At 39.8% G+C, this 20,910-nt stretch overlaps 1 protein-coding gene and 1 pseudogene across 4 annotated transcripts in view; one reads left to right on the top strand and one right to left on the bottom strand.

The window, feature by feature from the left end:
- The window catches only part of LOC122678941, a 36,666-nt pseudogene extending 17,901 nt beyond the window's left edge, over nt 1–18,765 (bottom strand).
- FRS2 (fibroblast growth factor receptor substrate 2) overlaps nt 1–20,910 on the top strand; it is a 101,582-nt gene that overhangs the window by 17,740 nt on the left and 62,932 nt on the right. The gene's annotated exons all lie outside the window — the stretch shown is intronic.

The raw sequence follows: 20,910 nt of genomic DNA, 5'->3' as shown, positions 1-20,910 counted from the left end.
CTTTACCGTCTAAGCCACCAGGAAAGCCCTGATTCTTTTTTTTTTTTTTTTTAAAGACAAGTCATTAAGACTATAAAATTTAAATTGTACATAGTGATATAGTTGTGTGAAGAGATGGTCAAGTCATAAACTTCATAATGTTGTTAATAAGAGACCCCCTAAATGATACGTTTTTAACAAAAAATAAATAATCCTCATCCTAAGTGTTACTGTGTTATGTACTCCCTTTCAAGGTTTTTTCCCCTATTTTTCTGGTCTTATAATTGGAGGGTAAGATTGTAATAAAGTTGAATCAGAGGAACTAGATTAGTATTAGTGGCTGTTACATTAATTGTTCTCTTTATCTAGTGGCAAAACCAAAAATCCAATGAAATAACATTTTAAAAATAAGGTTGAAAAAGAGTTTGAATTGTTTCTTTCAGTTGCTTGAGTTTTAATTACTGAGGCAATGCTATGTTCGATATTACTTGGAAATCTGAGATAAAGAGAAAAATTGTGTTAGAAAAATGGTATCTTAAACGTTTTGACATCTGAAACATTGCCCATGACTTTGTCTTCCCCTTCTATCTTTTTTTAAAACTCCTTTTTGGATTTTAATGATTTTGGCACTTCTTAGGTTTACAAAATGTTTCTGGTGCATGTAGCCATTTGAGATCTAGACCCTAATCAGAAATTTCAAACAGATAGGTTTCTTTTTTCCCCCTTTTGGCAAAGCAGTTTTAGAGTGCTGATGAATTACACTGTGTCCAATTTTATTTCTGTAATAAAGGTTGCCTTGGGTAAGATAAATTCTTCACTTGTTTCTTCACCTGTTATACTTTGTTTTGATTGATGCAGTGTTGCCATAGTTGTACCCATTCTTACGGAAGGGGAAATGAGCCCTCGACCCTGGTGTATTGACTACTGGTAGCCTCTAGTAACTAGCCTAGAGTCTCAGTCCTAATTAACGTTGCCTACAGATGGCTCAGAATTGGCAAGGGAGTACGTCAAGGCTGTATATTGTATAGCTTATACAATAAGCTTATTTAACTTATAGGCAGAGTACACCATGTGGAGTGCTGGGATGGATGACTCACAAGCTGGAATCAAGATTGCCGGGAGAAATATCAATAAATAAATATCGATGTGCAGGTGCTGCCACTCTTAATGGCAGAAAATGAAGAGGAACTAAAGAGTCTCTTGATGAGGGTAAAAGAAGAGTGTGGAAAATCTGACTTAAAACTCAGTATTCAAAGAACTAAAGTCATGGCATCCAGTCCCATCACTTCATGGCAAATAGATGGGGAAAAAAAGTGGAAACAGTGGCAGATTTTATTTTCTTGGGCTCCAAAATCACTGCAAATGTTGAATGCAGCCATGAAATGAAAAAACACTTGCTCCTTGGAAGAAAAGCTATGACAGACCTAGAGAGTGTATTAAAAAACAGAGATATCACTTTGCCAACAAAGGTCTGTCTAGTCAAAGCTACGGTTTTTCCAGTAGTCTTTTATGGATATAAGAGTTGGGCCATAAAGAAGGCTGAGCACCAAATGAAGAATTCACGCTTTTGAACTGTGGTGCTGGAGAAGACTCTTGAGAGTCCCTTGAACAGTAAGGAGATCAAACCAGTCAATCCTAAAAGAAAGCAACCCTGAATATTCATTGGAAGGACTGATGCTGAAACTGAAGCTCCAATACTTTGGCCACCTGATTTGAAGAGCAGACTCATTGGAAAAGACCCTGATGCTGGGAAAGACTGAAGGCAGAAGGAGCAAGGGGTGGCAGAGGATTAGATGGTTAGATAACATCTCTGAGTAAATGGACATGACTTTGAGCAAACTCCAGGAGATAGTGAAGGACAGTGAAGCCTGGCGTGCTGCAGTTCATGGGGTTGCAAAGAGTGGGACATGACTTAGTAACTGAACAACAACAAGAGATGAGGAAAGTAAAACTGTTTATGCATCAGAGGATCGGAGAGAATTGTCTAAGTTCTTTAATAAATTTTTAACTTAGTTATTTATTTTAGTTTTGGCTGTGCTGGGTCTTCAGGGGGCTACTTTCAAGTTGAAGCGTGAAGACTTCTCATTGCGTTGGCTTCTTGTTGCAAAGCATGGACTCTAGGCTCATAGGCTTCAGTAGTTGCAGCACATCGGCTTAGCTGCCTTGTGATGTGGGATCTTCCCGGAGCAGGGATTGAATCCGTGTCCCCTGAGTTGGCAGGTGGATTCTTAATCACTGAACCACCAGAGAAGCTCAACTTACTCATTTTTAATAAAAGGGTAATATATGTACATGATTTAAAACTTAAAGCTGCAGAAGGGTTTACTGTGAAAGCAGGCCTCATTTCCTACCTTCCTGTCTACTAGGTCCCTTCCCCTGAGGCTACTGCTGTTTGTAGCAAGTTTCTTCCTACATTTACAACCATATCTGCTCTTTTTATTGGTTGCATAGTTTTCATTGTATTAAATATACTGTACATTCCCTTTTTGGTTGACATGTAGCTTGTTACTTATCTTTTGCTTTTATAAATAATTCAGCAGAGTATTGTATACATATATCACACCTGTGTAAATACATCAGTACTTTAAATTTTAGAAGTAAAATTTCTTTGCCAAATAAATCCATGCATTAAAACTTTGATAGGTATTGCCAAATTATTCTTCATGGTAAATTGATTTCTGAAGTTAGAATATTGGTATTAACATATGTTCTTTGGAAAAGTATGATCACTAGTTGTTGCTGTGCTCTCTATAACCAGATTTGTTTTCTTTCTTTTTATTAATTATCTGGTTGTAAGCATAGTAAGTAGCCATCATAGTCAACAAAAGAGTCTGAAATTCAGTATTTGGATGCAGTCTCAAAAATGACAGAATGATTTCTGTTCATTTCCAAGGCAAACCATTGAGTGTCGGAGTAGTCCAAGTCTGTGCCCTGACCAGTAATGCTGAAGAAGCTGAAATTGAACAGTTCTATGAAGACCTACAAGACCTTCTAGAACTAACACCCAAAAAAGATGTCCTTTTCATTCTAGCGGACTGGAATGCAAAAGTAGGGAGTCAGGAAATACCTGGAGTAACAGGCAAATTTGGCCTTGGAGTACAGAATGAAGCAGGGCTAAGGCTAATAAGCGTTTTGCCAAGAGAATGCACTGGTCATAGCAAACACGCTCTTCCAATAACACAAGAGAAAACTCTACTCATGGACATCACCAGATGGTCAATACCAAAATCATATTGATTATATTCTCTGCAGCCAAAGATGAAGAAGTTCTATACAGTCAGCAAAAACAAGACCGGGAGCTGACTGTGGCACAGACCATGGACTCCTTGTTGCCAAATTCAGACTGAAATTGAAGAAAGTAGGGAAAAGCACTAGACCATTCAGGTATGACCTGAATCAAATCCCTTACGATTATACAGTGGAAGTGAGAAATGGATTCAAGGGATTAGATCTGAGAGACAGAGTGCTTGAAGAACTGTGGATGGAGGTTCATGACATTGTACAGGAGACAGGGAGCAAGACCATCCCCAAGAAAAAGAAATGCAAAAAGGCAAAATGGTTGTCTGAGGAGGCCTTACAAATAGCTGTGAATAGAAGAGAAGCGAAAGGCAAAGGAGAAAAGGAAATATATTCCCATTTGAATGCAGAATTCCAAAGAATAGCAAGGAGAGATAAGAAAGCCATCCTCAGAGATCAATGCAAAGAAATAGAGGAAAACAATAGAATGGGAAAGACTAGAGATCTCTTCAAGAAAATTAGAGATACCAAGGGGACATTTCATACAAAATGGGCACAATAAAGGACAGAAATGGTATGGACCTAACAGAAGCAGAAGATATTAAGAAGAGGTGGCAAGAATACACAAAAGAACTATACAAAAAAAGATCTTTGAGACCCAGATAACGACGATGGAGTGATCACTAACCTAGAGCCAGACATCCTGGAATGAGAAGTCAAGTGGGCTTTAGGAAGCATCACTATGAACAAAGCTAGTGGAGGTGATGGAATTCCCATTGAGCTATTTCAAATCCTAAAAGATGATGCTGTGAAAGTGCTGCACTCAATATGCCAGCAAATCTGGAATACTCAGCAGTGGCCACAGGACTGGAAAAGGTCAGTTTTCATTCCAATCCCAAAGAAAGGCAATGCCAAAGAATGCTCAAACTACCACACAATTGCAGTCATCTCACACGCTAGTAAAGTAATGCTCAAAATTCTCCAAGTCAGGCTTCAGCAATACATGAACTGTGAACTTCCACATGTTCAAGCTGGATTTAGAAATGGCAGAGGAACCAGAGATCAAATTGCCAACATCCATTGGATCATTGAAAAAGCAAGAGAGTTCCAGGAAAATACCTACTTCTGCTTTATTGACTATGCCAAAGCCTTTGACTGTGTGGTTCACAACAAAGTGTGGAAAATTCTGAAAGAGATGGGAATACCAGACCAACTGACCTGCTTCTTGAGAAACCTGTATGCAGGTCAGGAAGCAACAGTTAGAACTGGACATGGAACAACAGACTGGTTCCAAATAGGGAAAGCAGTCTGTCAAGGCTGTATATTGTCACCCTGCTTATTTAACTTCTATGCAGAGTACATCATGAGAAACGCTGGGCTGGATGAAGCACAGGCTGGAATCAAGATTGCCGGGAGAATATCAATAACCATAGATATGCAGAAGACTCCACCCTTATGCCTGAAAGCAAAGAACTAAAGAGCCTCTTGATGAAAATAAGAGGAGAGTGAAAAAGTGGGCTTAAAAATCAACATTCAGAAAACTAAAATTGTGGCATCTGGTCCCATAACTTCAAGGCAAATAGATGGAGAAACAGTGGAAACAGTGACAGACTTTATTTTTGGGGGGCTCCAAAGTCACTGCAGATGGTGACTGCAGCCAGGAAATTAAAAGATGCCTGCTCCTTAGAAGAAAAGTTTTGACCAACCTAGACATCATATTAAAAAGCAGAAACATAACATGACCAACAAAGATCTGTCTAGTAAAGCTGTGGTTTTTCCAGTAATCATGTATGGATGTGAGAGTTGGACTATAAAGAAAGCTGAATGTGGAAGAATTGATGCTTTTGAACTGTGGTGTTGGAGAAGACTCTTGAGAGTCCCTTGGACTGCAAGGAGATCCAACCAGTCCATCCTAAAAGAGATCAGTCCTGGGTGTTCATTGGAAGGGCTGATGTTGAAGCTGAAACTCCAATACTTTGGCCAGCTGATGCGAAGAGCTGACTCATTGGAAAAGACCCTGATGCTGGGAGAGATTGAGGGCAGGAAGAGAAGGGGACGACAGAGGATGAGATGGTTGGATGGCATCACCGACTCAATGGACATGAGTTTGGGTAAACTCCAGGAGTTGGTGATGGACAGGGAGGCCTGGCATGTTGCGATTCATGGGGTCTGAATCCGTCGCGACTGAGCGACGGAACTGAAGCATAGTACACTTATGTTTCACAAACTGCTAGCGTTCACCTGTTTCCTTTGTCAAAAGTATATTGGTATAAATTATTGGCAGTCACTGACTTTTATATAGGTAGCCTCTATCTTCTAAATGAATTTTTTAAAAAAGACTGGCTAGAGGCTGGGGGCTAGAGGCGATGGACAGGGAGGCCTGGCATGCTGCAGTTCATGGAGTCGCAAAGAGTCGGAGACGACTGAGCAACTGAACTGAGCTGAGAGGCTGGGGGTGGAGGAAATGGGGAGTTAAAAAAAAAGGGAATTTGGGAGTAGGAGCCTTCTCCCCCCCGCCCCCCCCATAAGTCATAAGAATGGCTGTTTAGCTTATTAGGTCTGGCAATAAAAAATGTTTGTAACCTGTTATATCACAATATACTGGAATCACCCTTTATAACACTGGAGATTCATTCATCCTGTTGCTATCCTTTCTTAGGGAAATAAGTCTACCCAAACTCTAGGCCTTTGTGAGTTCCATGACCTGGGACAGGAGAGTAAGAAGTAGATAGGGTGATGCTTGGGGAGGAATGAATGAGTTAGGGTTAAAAGAAAATGAGAAATAGCAATAGGATGAGCTTCAGGTGCTTTTATTCCTTCCATTTGTTTCTGCTCTGCAGTACTGGGACAGAGTAAGAGAGAGAGCCAGGAAATGGGATTTTCTTTCCCTTTCTTTCAAGTACTTTCCTCTTTTACTGGTACCTTTCACAGGATCCTGATACCTGGGATTCAGGTGATTTGAGATGAATCATGATTTGAAGGAGATCACTGAGAGGGTTGAGTATGAAAATACCTGTAATTGTCAGAAAGATTTATAGAATCTGTGAGTCGTGATATAAAATGGAAAAGGTTTCCAGTGGTAAGACAGAGAACCATCTTTTTGTCAGGTATTTATAGCTTGTTCTTTTTTTGAGGGGAGGGTCCACTGAGGGGGCAGCATTGAGGGCATTTTTAGCATTGTTTTTGGGGGGGATTCTAGAAACATATTGGCTTCATGTGTACTTTTTTAAAGAGTACTCTAACCATCCTTCCCTGAAGTGGAAACATATACTAAGGCTCTGATTTAAAGAGAATGTTCTGTGTATTGTATCTCAGTTGGTGTAAAGGTATCTGTGCTGGTCTGACTTGAAGTGGTAGCAGTAATTCTCTTCCTGTTTGATTCCATGGTGGAGCAAACCAACGTTGACTATAGAGCCGTTGTCCTTCAGACATGTCTAAATTTCTCAGTCTATTTATGAGCATCAACAAACACTTTGTGCATACTTCTGCCATGGGTTGAATGGGTCTATTTTCCTTTAATTTAGTTTAAAACTAGTAATGGAATTCCTGAGGTTTTGAGAGGAATAGTGTTGGCAAACTTAGTTTTGAAACTAAAGGCAAATTAAGATACCAAGCAAAACAGAAGGAGACTATTACTTTAGAAAGGGATCTTAAAACTGCTGACAGTTGCAAACCCAGTGTCTTAAATTTGTATAAACTTTAGATAGGAACTGCTATTTTTCTAAAATTGTTGGTTCAAAAAAATTGTTACATTTGTGCATTTGCACACTTTGGATATGCTTGAGCTCAGCCTTTTCAGCAGCATATTCAGACAGTTGAGCATCATCCTTTTTGATCTTATTCTGTCTCAGACCATTTAAAATAGTTAAAATGGATTGTGGATGTCAGGAATTTGGTAAACTTTTATTAAAATCTAGTGTGTTTTTAAAAATTGTTTAAAGTGACCTTTGAACCTGTTAAAATATACTACCATCATCTGAATTATGAAATTTAGCTGAGTACTGTTAAAATGACAAATGATATCACTTGTCATTTTGATGTTTGTTCTTCTAAGTGTACTGTACCATTGCCTTTTGGAAGATACTAGCAGCAGGTACTCTGATGGATTATACTAATTAAACACAGGCCTTTCCCTGATTATATCTGTTTAACTCTAATTTTTCATGCATCCCACTAATACTTATTTGTGATTTTAGCTGTTCATGTGAATTTTACCCAAGTGCTTTTTTGAGTACCTATTTGTTAAATCTCTCTACATATTTTGTTTTGTTGTTAGATATCTCTTACTATTCAAAACTTCTTCATGACATGAGTTACACGTTTTTACACTCTTTGGTAATTTTCCACTGGGCAACGCGGTGACTGCTTTATTATGTTGGGTAGATAACTTAGAGCTTATTTGTGCATTTGGTCATTTAGCAGATGTTTACTCAGTGCTTACTTTCTTGTAGAGGCTGAGTATACCAAGTCCAGTAAGGTAAGACCTCTGGGGTCCATGGGGTCGCAAAGAGTCGGACACGACTGAGGGACTGAACTGAACTGCCTTCAAGTTGCTTAGACTTTGATAGGAGATTCAGAAAATAAATCAATTACAGTACCATGTCTCATTCATATTTTGGAGTAATCTTTGAGAGGTCCAGGGCTCTATCTCTGATAGAGAAGATTTTTGTACTCACTCTGAAGAATGGCAACTAACCATTTGTAAAGTGTCTAAAAGTGTCTATCTCAATTTATCCTCCTAAATCCTTCAACATGAGCATGTTATCCATTTTATACGTGAGGAAACTTAGAGAAGTTACATAATTTGCTGAGAGTCATTTAGGTGATAAATTACAAAGGTAGGATTCTAATTTAGCATTCTTCCTTTTATACCAGGATTTCTCAACTTCAGCACTGTTAGCATTTTGGGCCAGCTTAATCTTTGTTGTGGGAAACTCTGCTATGCACTGTAGGATGTTTAGCAGTATTCCTGGCTGAGCTCTGGGCCAGGAGTAAGTGTAAAGAAAGGAGGCACCAGGAGCACAAAATTTAAGGCATCACTTACTCTCAAGATCTTATAAGTGCTAACCCAACTTTCAATCCTCATATCTGAGAAAGTTCTCCCACACCAGCCTGTTGATTCTAGGCCTTCATTCAATATTGCCTGGTAACAGTATGAGGACTAAATCCCCTAGGCATTTAGGGATGTTCCTTGGGAGCTGAAGAGCAGTAATGAGCAGGGGCTTTTTGCGTAATTTGTCTCTCATCTCAGAATATATACTCTGGCAAAAGTGACTATAAGAAATGGCATTCATAAGTGCTAAGTAAATACCTTCCAGGTGGTACAGAGCTTAGAATCTTTAGGTGATACTTTACAAAACAAGGAAATCAGTTGCATTGAACTAGTGAAAACTTAGAGCAGAAATGGTACATTGAATATCCTCAGTCTAATTTGTCCTGGTGGTCTAGCACTTAACCTACTGGTGTTGATCAGCTGGACTGTAGCTTGCATGCTAAACAGTCTAGATAGTTCTCTAGAATGGAGTCTTTAAAAAATGAAGTCTGTGATAAAAACTTGAATTTTAGGAGTACTGAGCAATAGTGCCTAACAGAATTATTAATAATATGCTAGGTTTGGAGTCTTAAGTAGTTAAACTTATGTTTAACTTTCTGATATAGCATTACTATTTGACCTGCAATAATATAATTTTTTTCTTTTCTTTTTGTATTGGTAGGATTGGAGCTAGGTTACAGAAGTCCCTAAAAAGCTGGTAGAGTAGGCAGCTCTTGTGATTATAGGCAGTAGAGATGCATTAAAAATTGTCTTTCATTTCTAGACCCAAATTTAAAGGGTTTATGTGGTGAGTCAGGCTCACTTGGATAATTCCTCCTGACAAGTTAACTTTCTTGAAGTTAACCTAATCGTGGGAGTGAAATCCCGTTATGTTTGCGGCCCCCAGGGTTATACAGGCAGCCCACCGGGGAGCAGCGGTGGGGCCTTAGCTTTCTGCCCGCACAGGCGGTCCCTGCTGTGTGGCTGACAGCGAGTGTTGCGGTTGCCTCTGTCGTGTCAGCCCTCCTCAGTGCATTTATCAGTGGTCCACAAACTGTGAGCTTTTGCAGCAATGGTAATAGATTTCCCTTTGGGCTCCTAAGAGGAGTTTGGGCAGAAGTAGCTAGCAGGAAGTGGCCAAGTGGTAGGGCAGTGTCTCTGTGTCCTTCCTCAGTGCTCGGAGCGGTGTGAGTAATGGTGGTTCAGATGTGCTACATCAGTGAGCAATGTATCCCATAAGTTCTTATTTATATTTTAAAGTATACAGGTCTCTGTTACATCTAAACAAGAACACCACTTAAAAGACTTGTAGTGGAGCATAAAAGTGCTTATTAGACATGGAGCTGTGTTTCTGCCAATAACTTGACATTTTGAGGACAGATAGCATCCCATTTCCAATTTGAGATTGGGTACAAAAATATCCCTTGGGCTGAGAATAGGCATAGTAAATTGCACCAACAAAAACCTTTTGTGGATTTATAGTGAAGGAAAAGTCTTCATTGAGTATGCATGGAAAAATGGGATATAAGCTCTTTATGCTTTAGTATAGTAGATGGGACCTCATATTTATAGTAATTGCTCTATATGATTAATTTTCAATGCAGATTCCAAAAATGTTTTTGCACATGAGTTAGTTATCTTTTTTTTTTCCTTGTTATTTTCATCTTTGGTTAGTTAGAATCCTCTTCCCCCTTCTGTTCCAGTAGTGTTTCATTAGTTTTTCTTCTCTTGTTTTCACCTTCATATTTACTTGGATTCATGTTTTTACTTTAACCTTAGATTTTTCTCCTAGTGCTTTAATAAAATTATGAGACAGTAAAGTTATATTCAGATGTCTTTTATCTTCACTTTAGCACTGTTTGAGTTGGCTTTTAAGACATACTTATTTTGCATAAATTTATCTTCAGCCAGAAAAGTCATTTCTGGCATTAACACTTCTGGAATTGTTTCAGAATTTAGTTTATTATCTTAATAAGAATTCCAGAAGTCTTATTTTTTTGTTCTGTATCTCCAAAGAGTATGTTTGATTTTGTTGTTTTACTTGAGTTCGTAACATTTGGTTTGATCCCAGATATTTCAAGATACTATAATTAACTTTTAGTTTTCTTTGTAGTTTATCCAGTAATTTAGAATAGCACTTCAGTTACAACTATGCTGATCATTTGGGAAAGTACTGATATGTATTCTTCAGTGGAAATAATTTTAATAAGATATTAATACTGTTTATTAAATATATTTAAGGAGGAGTTGTTGTTTAGTCATTCAGTCATGTCTGACTCTTTGTGACCCCATGGACTGTAGCCTGCCAGACTCCTGTTCATGGGATTTCCCAGGCAGGAAAACTGGAATAGATTTCTCCCCAGGATCTTCCTGACACAGGGATCAAACCTGCGTCTCCTCTGCATTGTAGGCAGATTCTTTTGCTTGGTAAATGTTAATACTGCTTTCAGCTCTTAGATGAAACTTTATGGGGGAAGCAGTAAAACATTGTATGTGCTGTGCTGGGCTTGGTTGCTCAGTCGTGTCTGACTGTGCGACCCCGTGGACTGTAGCCCGCCAGGCTCCTCTGTCCGTGGGATTCTCCAGGCAAGAATACTGGAGTGGGTTGCCATGCACTCCTCCGGGGGATCTTCCCAATCCAGGGATCGAACCCAAGTCTCCCACACTGCAGGTGGATTCTTTATCATCTGAGCCACTAGGGAAGTTTGTCTAATTTAATTTTTGGTAAGTTACAGAAATTTGTATGACCTTTTTTGCAGTTACTTTGTATAGTTTAATTTTGTATAATTTGTATACAAATTATATATAATTTAATTTTTGGTAAGAACTTTATATAATTTAATTTTTGGTAAGTTACAGAAATTTGTATAGCTTTTTTTACAGTTACTGGTGAAATGTAATTAAAATTAAATGGTGTCTAATCCTATTAGAATATACCATTTTGTTGGTCGAATATTCAATTAGCATGATCTGTAATCATTGAAATAGATTGGTAACAATACATAAAAGACCATGTTCTCTGTATGAACTGATAACATTTTCAGAGAATTAAAAATAATAAATTCACGAATGGCTAATGAGGTACTTTTAGTGAGTGTTATTATTCATTATTGATTTTCTGAATATTACTGATAAAACACTGATCCCAGTTTGTGTGTTGGTTTTGATATACACGGCAATTATTTCCTTGGTGATAGGTTCTTATATGAGCCTAGTAAATGTTAATATAAGATATAATCAATAAGATGTGTGCTAAAGATCATATAATATATCTAAAGGTAAGTAGAAATAGTGATCCACTGAACACATCCACAAATACATGGCTGTTTAGTGGAGGTGTTTGAGAGCATGGATATTACCAAAGCGTCTGCTAGGCTGGACATGGCAGGGTGAGTTACTAAGCAAAAGAACTCAGTCACTAAGAAATGTTAGGTGGCAGAGCTGGGCTTATGACCCTTCCACTTCAGGTACATTGCTTTCATATTGTGCCACAGCTGCCTTAGAGGGCTGAAGGTTGTTTTGGCTCTTTTGTGCCTCCATTTAGAACTCCTTTGCCTTACTCCTCTCAGTCACGCGTGAAAACACAGGTAAAAATATTGAAAGAAAACTTAGTTACACCCTTCTGTATCCTGAACAGATAGATTCAGTTAATTCAGTAGTGGATCCCCACGGAAGGGGGTGGGACCTGGCTGCTGCTCAGGGTTTTTAGAAGCAGAAGAGATTAAGAAGAGGTGGCAAGAATACACAGAAGAACTGTACAAAAAAGATCTTCACGACCCAGATGATCACAATGGTGTGATAACTCACCTAGAGCCAGACATCCTGGAATGTGAAGTCAAGTGGGCCTTAGGAAGCATCACTACGAACAAAGCTAGTGGATGTGATGGAATCCCAGTTGAGCTACTTCAAATCCTGAAAGATGATGCTGTGAAAGTGTTTCACTCAATATGCCAGCAAATTTGGAAAACTTAGCAGTGGCCACAGGACTGGAAAAGGTCAGTTTTCATTCCAATCCCTAAGAAAGGCAATCCCAAAGAATGCTCAAACTACCGCACAGTTGTACTCATCTCACATGCTAGTAAAGTAATGCTCAAAATTCTCCAAGCCAGGCTTCAGCAATATGTGAACTGAGAACTTCCAGATGTTCAAGCTGGTTTTAGAAAGGCAGAGGAACCAGAGATCAAATTGCCAATGTCTGCTGGATCATCGAAAAAGCAAGAAAGTTCCAGAAAAACATCTATTTCTGCTTTATTGACTATGCCAAAGCCTTTGACTGTGTGGATCACAGTAAACTGTGGAAAATTCTGAAAGAGATGGGAATACCAGACCACCTGACCTGCCTCTTTAGAAACCTGTATGCAGGTCAAGAAGCAACAGTTAGAACTGGACTTGGAACAACAGACTGATTCCAAATAGGAAAAGGAGTACGTCAAGGCTGTATATTGTCACCCTGCTTATTTAACTTCTATGCAGAGTACATCATGAGAAACGCTGGGCTGGGAGAAGCACAAGCTAGGATCAAGATTGCCGAGAGAAATATCAATAACCTCAGCTATGCAGATGACACCACCCTTATGGCAGAAAGTGAAGAGGAACTAAAAAGCCTCTTGATGAAAGTGAAAGAGGAGAGTGAAAAAGTTGATTTAAAGCTTAACATTCAGAAAACTAAGATCATGGTATCTGGTCCCATCACCTCATGGGAAATAGATGGGGAGACAGTGGATACAGTGTCAGACTTTATTTTTTGGGGCTCCAAAATCACTGCAGATGGTGACTGCAGCCATGAAATTAAAAGATGCTTACTCCTTGGAAGGAAAGTGATGACCAACCTAGATAGCATATTAAAAAGCAGAGACATTACTTTGCCAACAAAGGTCCGAATGGACAAGGCTATGGTTTTTCCAGTGGTCATGTATGAATGTGAGATTGGGACTGTGAAGAAAGCTGATGGCTGAAAAATTGATGCTTTTGAACTATGGTGTTGGAGAAGACTCTTGAGAGTCCCTTTGACTGCAAGGAGATCCATCCAGTCCACCCTAAAGGAGATCAGTCCTGGGTGTTCATTGGAAGGACTGATGTTGAAACTGAAACTCCAATAATTTGGCCACCTGATGTGAAGAGTTGACTCGTTGGAAAAGACCCTGATGCTGGGAGTGGTTGGGGGCAGGAGGAGAAGGGGACGACAGAGGATGAGATGGCTGAATGGCGTCACTGACTCAATGGGCATGAGGTTGAGTAAACTCCGGGAGTTGGTGATGGACAGGGAGGCCTGGCATGTTGCGATTCATGGGGTCGCAAAGAGTCGGACATGACTGAGCGATTGAACTGAACTAATAATGGGAGAGTGTGACTCTTTTGCCTTTAGATGTTGGAAAAGAGAAAGAAATGAGAGAGAATGTAAGGGACCATGACTCTCAGGTGCTTGAACAATGAGTGTTTTTCAGTTTGTGATGAATATTAATTTAGGCTTGGGTACATAGTAAACATGGATAACCATTTAAACTAATATAATCAACTTAAGGAAAATTTTAGTTTAGGTGTGCGTGCTTAGTTACTTCAGTCATGTCTGACTCTCTGCGACCCCATGGACCATGGCCCACCAGGCTCCTCTGTCCATGGGATTCTCCAGGCAAGAATACTGGAGTGGATTGCCATTTCCTTCTCCAGTGATAAAGTATGAAGTGAGTGAAGTGAATTCGCTCAGTCATGTCTGACTTTTTGCGACCCCATGGACTGTAGCCTACTAGGCTCCTCCATCCACGGGATTTTCCAGGCAAGAGTACTGGAGTGGGTTGCCATTTCCTTCTCCATAGTTTAGGTGTAAAAAGTAATATTAACTATGATTCCTGAGAAAGCTTGTAAGTTTGAAACTAATAACTCTATGGCATAGTAACTTGTGCATTTCATGATTGTGTTTATTTTATAGTGTTTCATTTGTATTATTTTTCTTTGATTTTCAGTCTCTAGGTAGCTGTCAGCATACAATCAAAATAATTTAGATGAAAAAGCTCTGTTTATGGGACTGTGACTGCAGCTCTGAAGTTTGTTACTTGGGGAGTACCCTCCCCTTGTCTTCCGATTAGAATGGCCTGTTAGCTAGAGGAATAGTTCTGGAATAGTAACATACCAATTTACTGGAAAGGCCACCGTTCTGGTTGTTAAAGTTTTGTGGTCTTAACTGAGACCCATTTGGCGCTTGTGTATTACAGCATACTTACTTTAAGATGGGCTGCTGCTGCTTTTTTTTTTTTTGGAGCATTCTAATGTTTTCGGTTATAAGAAAGTGAGGTTGGTGATGAAGTCAGTCCAGTGTAAAATACTTATCACATAAGATAGTGTGTAGTATTGTAATGGATACATTGTAGGGCTGGGAGTCAGAAAATCTCATATAGTTTTGTTGTTTAATCTTGTTTTGTCAGTCTCTTATTGTGGAAATGAGATTGTAACACTTTCATTTTCCCTCAAATAATGGGTTGAAGCTAATCAAAATAATGCAAACATTTATTGATATACAGCATATATGGTTGTTAAGGTTTTTTTTTTCCTTTGTGGATAATTTTCCCTCTGTTTACTACTTCATTTATTTTCCCTTTTCTGGGCCAGTTCTCTTTTAGATTACTTTTTTGAGTTTTGCATACATTTGCCTCTGCTATTTCATATGAAAAATTTTAAGTATACGGTAACATTGAGAGAGAGAACAAGAGAGACAGAGACGTTGATCTTTCTCGTTTATTTTTTCAAATGCTTCTCTACTTCTTTGAGACCATTTCAGTGCCTACTTTTTTTGTCAAGGCAACTGTTATCTTCCTTTTCTCTAAATTTACCCTTTATATTTTGTAGTTTAGTACTCAGTCATTTAGTTTTTTATTTAGTTTGTTCATGAGTCGTTTTCCTGTCTTGGTCTTGGCACCTCACAGACTTCTTATTCCCTTCTGCACTGCTGAATCTCAGACTCCTTGAGTGAAGGAGTCTTGTCTTACAGGCGTTTCTCTCTGTCATGTTCTCTGATACGTGAGTATAATAATGCTTGAGGTTTTCTTTGGTTGCTCTCTTTATTTCTTGTTTGAACATATGGACAGTATAAACAGTATAACACATATGATTTTAATGCTTTTAAACCTTCGTGATAGTTATTTAAGTATTTGTAAATTTGTTAGGTAGCTGATACATGAAGTTGAGCAACCATATGCTGTAGATGAGCACGGTCCGTTCAGTTCAGTTCAGCCCAGCCGCTCATTCGTGTCTGACTGTTGGCGACCGCATGGAGTGCAGCATGCCAGGCCCCTCTGTCCATCACCAACTCCCGGAGCTTGCTCAGACTTGTGTCCATTGAGTCGGTGGTGCCATCTGACCATCTCGACCTCTTTTGTCCCCTTAGTACTGCTGAAAAGCAAACCAGGTCTCATGGTTTTTATGTGAAAAGAACTTTATTAATTAAAAAAAGATTCAGTAGGTTCCGATGTAGTTGCTCATGGTTTTAATCTTGTGCTTTGAAGTATTTTCTTTTTCTGGAATGAAGTTCTTGTTTCAACTGTGTAGAAGGAATATGTTAATTAGATTATATTTAGTTGGTGAATTTGTGCCCACAAGAATGTGACTTTTAAAAAGCTGCAAGTTGTACAGTTCTTGTAGATAAGATTGTTTCCTGTTTTCTTTTGCATATTTAGTACTTTTACATATTTTTCCATGAGTAGCCTTTCAGTTTGTCTATTTGTATCATTTGACACTCAGACTATTTAAGTTCAGCTCTACCATCACTGGAGCTTACAAATGTTAGTCATTCGAAATGTCAAAATTTGGATTTGATCCAAGAGTTACAAATAATATAAGCCTTTATATAAATATATCCAAATATATATTCTTAGGGGGAAATGAATAAATAAAATACTGTGTTTATAGAGTGGTTTTAAACAGTTAGGCTTTAGAATTGCTACATGCCCAGAGTATTTCTCCAGTGAATTGCATACTGTATCAGCTCATGAATTGTGCTATAAGAAAGGTGTTTTTTTAAAAAGTAACAAGCAGATTTAATAAATTAATATACATTTTGTTTAAAGATGTACAAAGCACATTCTGTTTAATCCAAGGTTTTAAAGTATCCAGGAACTTGTATTTACACATATACAGACGCCAGACAGCAGTGAGGTCAGAAGATGCAGGGAGGGCAGCAGAGCCTCGAACTGCTGCTGTCTGCGTGGTGAGGACACAAGTCAAACACATGCAGCTTAAAAGCGGTGCTGAGAGGTCACTGGGAGAACTCTCCGCAGAGTCCACAGAAAGGGCACATAAACACGAGGGGAAGGCCAGGGCAGTTAATGCAGCCACTGTGTCCTTGGACAACTGTGGAGGTGCCTTGTTTGCCAGATCTCTGTTCATAGTTCACACGGTGTTGGCCTGCAAGGTACTTGTCATTTTAAACATGTTCATAAAGGCACAGAAGGGCTTCCCAGTGGGCTCAGTGGTAAAGAATCTGCCTGCCGGTATAGGAACTACAGGAGATGCGGGTTTGATCCGTGGGTCGGGAAGATTCCCTGGAGGAGGCAATGGCAACCCAGTCTGGTATTCTTGCCTGGAGAATCCCATGGACAGAGGCGCTTGGCGGGCTACAGTTCATGGGGTTTTAAAGAGTCGGGCATGACTGAGCAACTGAGCGTGCACACGCACAAAGGGACTTCAACTGGCAGATCTGGAAGGACAGGATTCCTATCAGTACCACGACCATCAGTAAAAACGGGTAAGTTTGCCAGTAGACCAAGTTTTGCATTTCTGCAGTCACGCCTAGTAAAGGAGCAGTGCCAGATGTAAGGTATACACAGGGAAAGCAAGAGCGTAGAGATCACTGGCACTCCCAGTTATAGTGAAGGTCAGAGCTCTGGATGCCATTTGCCTAAGCCTGCTCAATCACAGTTTTCAGGCACCACTGAGGACCCATCAGTGTTGCAGCTGCAGTGATTTTGGGAGGCAGGATTCCAAGGGCCTGGTCCTGTGGTGGGAAAAAAGGAGGCGTTTGAGCCAAGGGAACCCTTGGGTGAGCAACGATAACCAGCTCAAACAGGAGCCGCAGAAGAAGAAGGACAACTCCAGCCAGCAACACTGCAAGTATCAGAGTCTTCAGGACTACCAGTTACCCTTCTGAAGGTCACTGTGCATCTGTGTGGCCTCTATGCTGCCAGCACCTTCCCAGCCCTTACGGTTAGCTAGCAAATGTAGAAATCATAAGCAGCTGGGTAGAGCTCATGGATTTTGGCAGTCCCCGTCCAAAATGACATTAACTGATGCCTAGCAAATACTGGTAGAGTAAGGCAGATGAGGCTGGTGATCAGTAAGGTTATTGCATATGAAGACAATCAACAAAAATGTCCGAGTGGAAAAATTGAAGGCCTGTGCAAGGCTGAAAGCCAGCAGACCGTCCCTGCTGAAGTCTGGCTTGGTGGGCTGCACTCACACCTTCCCCCACCACAGGGCTAGTGTTGCTACTTCAGACACGCTGGTTATTGTTCACTGGTTGGTTTGCACAGTTCTCATTTTCTTCCTGGTTCCAACAAATGGGAATGAAGATCCAGCAAGCTTCTCACAGTACGAGTCTCTGCTGGCACAGTCCCCTCCAGCCACTGCTGCATCCATCCCTGTTCAAGTAACGCTGGTAAGGCGGCCTGAAGCAGAAGCAGCTCATGGGACAGTACACTCACTGAGCATCACTGTAGAGCATGACGCTGTGGGGATTCTTCATTCAGATTCTTTAGAAACCAATATACACCAGGTTGAAGTACCTGTCTCAGCCACAGAATGAAGGAGGCAAACCAGAAAAGAGACACCTCTCCCACTAGCTAATGCAAAAACATGAGCTTTCAGAGTAGCATCAGACATTTCCAGGGAACAGATACCCAGCCACCAGCCACAGATGAGAGGGAACACTCTTTTCTGCCACTGATATCAAAGAGACCTTAACAGCAGTATAACTAACTCCCAGCAAGCGACGAGACCTATGAAACTTAACAAGAGTTGCCAGGCCATGATAAAGTATCAGTTTTATCACTAAAAGTGTATACCCAGTTATGGTTGTCATCAGGCCTTCAAAATGAGATGCTTGGATGTGTTCTTCAAATCCCAAATAAACAAAGGAGAAATGACCAGTGTGGTCAGGGCAAAATGCATAAACAAGAATGAACTGTGTATTTAAAGACACCACCCAGATGACATGTTCTGGAAACTCTAGTGATCTATCTAGCCTTAGCATTCTTTCCTATGTAAAAACTCTTCATTGCTCGGTCCCGTTTTAAGGCATCTCAGTTCACGTGGCATCAGTTACGCCTTCCCCGCCTGTGTTGTCTTCCTCCTTGTTCTCCTCCTCCTCTTCCACTGGTCATCCTGGCATCAGGATTTTTCCCCACCACTCTGTTCTTGCCTGGTGGGTAAGCATGCTGGTCACGGGCAGCATTTTCAGCACTGTTTCCTCCTGCTGGAGCCTTATTTTGGTGATGCCCAGCAGCGTTGAAAGGCAGAGCAGCAGGTAGCATGGTTGACCTCAATGTGACTGAAGATTCTAAGAATTACAGAAAGCTAACACAGTAGTTTGAAAAAAAAAAAAGGTGTATAGTCAATATAGACCATTTTAGATCTTTTTAATAACATCATTACAATTTTGTTTTGCCTCCCTGAACTTTTATTTCAAAATTGGAATGATATTTGTACATATATAGTTTTAAAAATTCAAGGCTTATTAAAAAAGCAGGGCATCATCTCTTCTCATCTCACATCCAGTTCCTAGCCTTTAGGGGCAGTTGATTTCAGTTCTTTCAGCTGTTTGTTCTGTTGTGCCTTTATTTTTCCAAGTCAGTTCTACTTTTTGTTGGCTTTTTATTTTAGACAGTAACTACTCACTTCCTTCTAAGAAAAATGAGGATTAGTCATCTTAATCTTTCTGCTGCCTGCAAACGTTTATACATATTTCTCCTTCTCTATTCTTCCTTTTATAGGATATCAGGTTGGGGGGCGGGTAAATTCTTTATTTAGTATTTAAATTTTTATGACTATGCAAAATTTCTTGCAGCTGTGTCACAAGATTCACTGTGATCGTATTTTCTTATCCAACCTATGTTTTCTCAAATAATTATCTGAGTTTGAAATTTTATGTAGTTTGTGCCTACTAATTCATTTGCAATTCCCTGACAAATATATACTATAATATGGTTGGATACATCAGATAATCAGATAATCTGTTATTTCCTTTTTCTTCTTGGAGACAACCTTCTGCCTATGTAGAACGCAGACTTTCAAGCAATGCTCCTGTTTTTCAGTAATTGTTTGGTCTAGCATTCAGTTTTGACCTGTTTCCCAAAGACCAGTGTCTGTGGTCCGCCCTCACCAGGGATGGTGAGAAGATCGGTTTTGGGGTGAGGCCACTTAAATGAACTTTCAGCCAGTCATCTAGTTTCCAGCCGCACCCTGCATTTTTGTCTTCATCATGATTTCAGTACCTGAATCTCTCCAGCATGAGTCATCTTGCTGCTGCTTTTTTTAAAAAATTGTGGTAATATGGTAAAATATACATAACAAAATTTACCATTTAAAGTGTATAGTTCAGTGGCATTAAGTGTATTCCCCTTAATCTCTAGAGCTTTTATATCTTCCCTAACTGAAACTCTGTGCCTATTAACCTGGAAATGCTCATTAACCCCCCACCCCCACCCCCACCCTTAGGCCCTGGTGACCATTATTCTACTTTCTGTGTTTATCAGCTTGATGACTTCTTCCTTTCAGGTTTAGACTTCACCTTTTTTGGTCTAGTTAGTTAGTTTAGTTACATCTCCCCCACTGCCACATTTCTAGCATCCAGAATATTGTTCACTTCTCTTATTTGCCATTGTGTCCTTCCCCATTCTCATATCCTTATGGATTTTATATTTCTAAAATGTCCTTTAACTTTTTAAGATGAGGTTTCAGGGAGGAGTCAAGGCCAGTCATGCTTAACTGAAGGTCTGCTCCCCCCACCCCCAGTTCCTCATTAGTTTTAAAATTTAGGTTTTTCTAAAATTAGGAATTTAAATACAAGTATGTTAAATAAAGGCAGTTTTGTAGCTATGTTGGCTATAAAATTAAGCTTGATAGATAGGCTCCTTCTTATTGGTGGTTCCCATAGTGTTGACAGGGGTTTGATCACTTGTTCGTGTTGCAACCCCATACTCTCCTCCAGCCAACATAAGATGGTTCTTTTGTGCTGAGACATGTTCTCTGCTACTGCAGCAGTTTTCATAGCAGTGAGAACCTGACCCTTCTATGGGGAGTGATTTTGGGAGACAGACTATTACTTACAAATTCCCTTAGAAGTCTGTTACTCAAGGTGTAGTTGAGGTATTTCCTCCTCTCTACTTCTCTGAATGCCCTAGGCAGGACTAATTACTCCTTCTATGCCCTGACACTTGTGAATAATTCTGTTTTAGTCTAACTAGGTTAGATCTGTCTAACTAGAAATCCACCTTACATTGATCTTTCTCCAGCTTTTTAGACCTAGTATTTCTCAAAGTTTGGAGAATGCTCCCATATTTTGATACAGTTTTTGATCTATAATAAATAACTCTTTACCTTATGAATAGTCCATTTGGATTGGTTGAATATCCTGTTTTCTGGAAAGCATACTGTCATCCTGCCCTGTACCACCAGTG

The sequence above is a fragment of the Cervus elaphus genome, chromosome 3, assembly GCF_910594005.1.
Source record: "Cervus elaphus chromosome 3, mCerEla1.1, whole genome shotgun sequence".
Lineage (NCBI taxonomy): Eukaryota > Metazoa > Chordata > Mammalia > Artiodactyla > Cervidae > Cervus > Cervus elaphus.
Note: the sequence above shows the minus strand (reverse complement) of the source record. Positions and strands in the feature narration are given on the sequence as shown.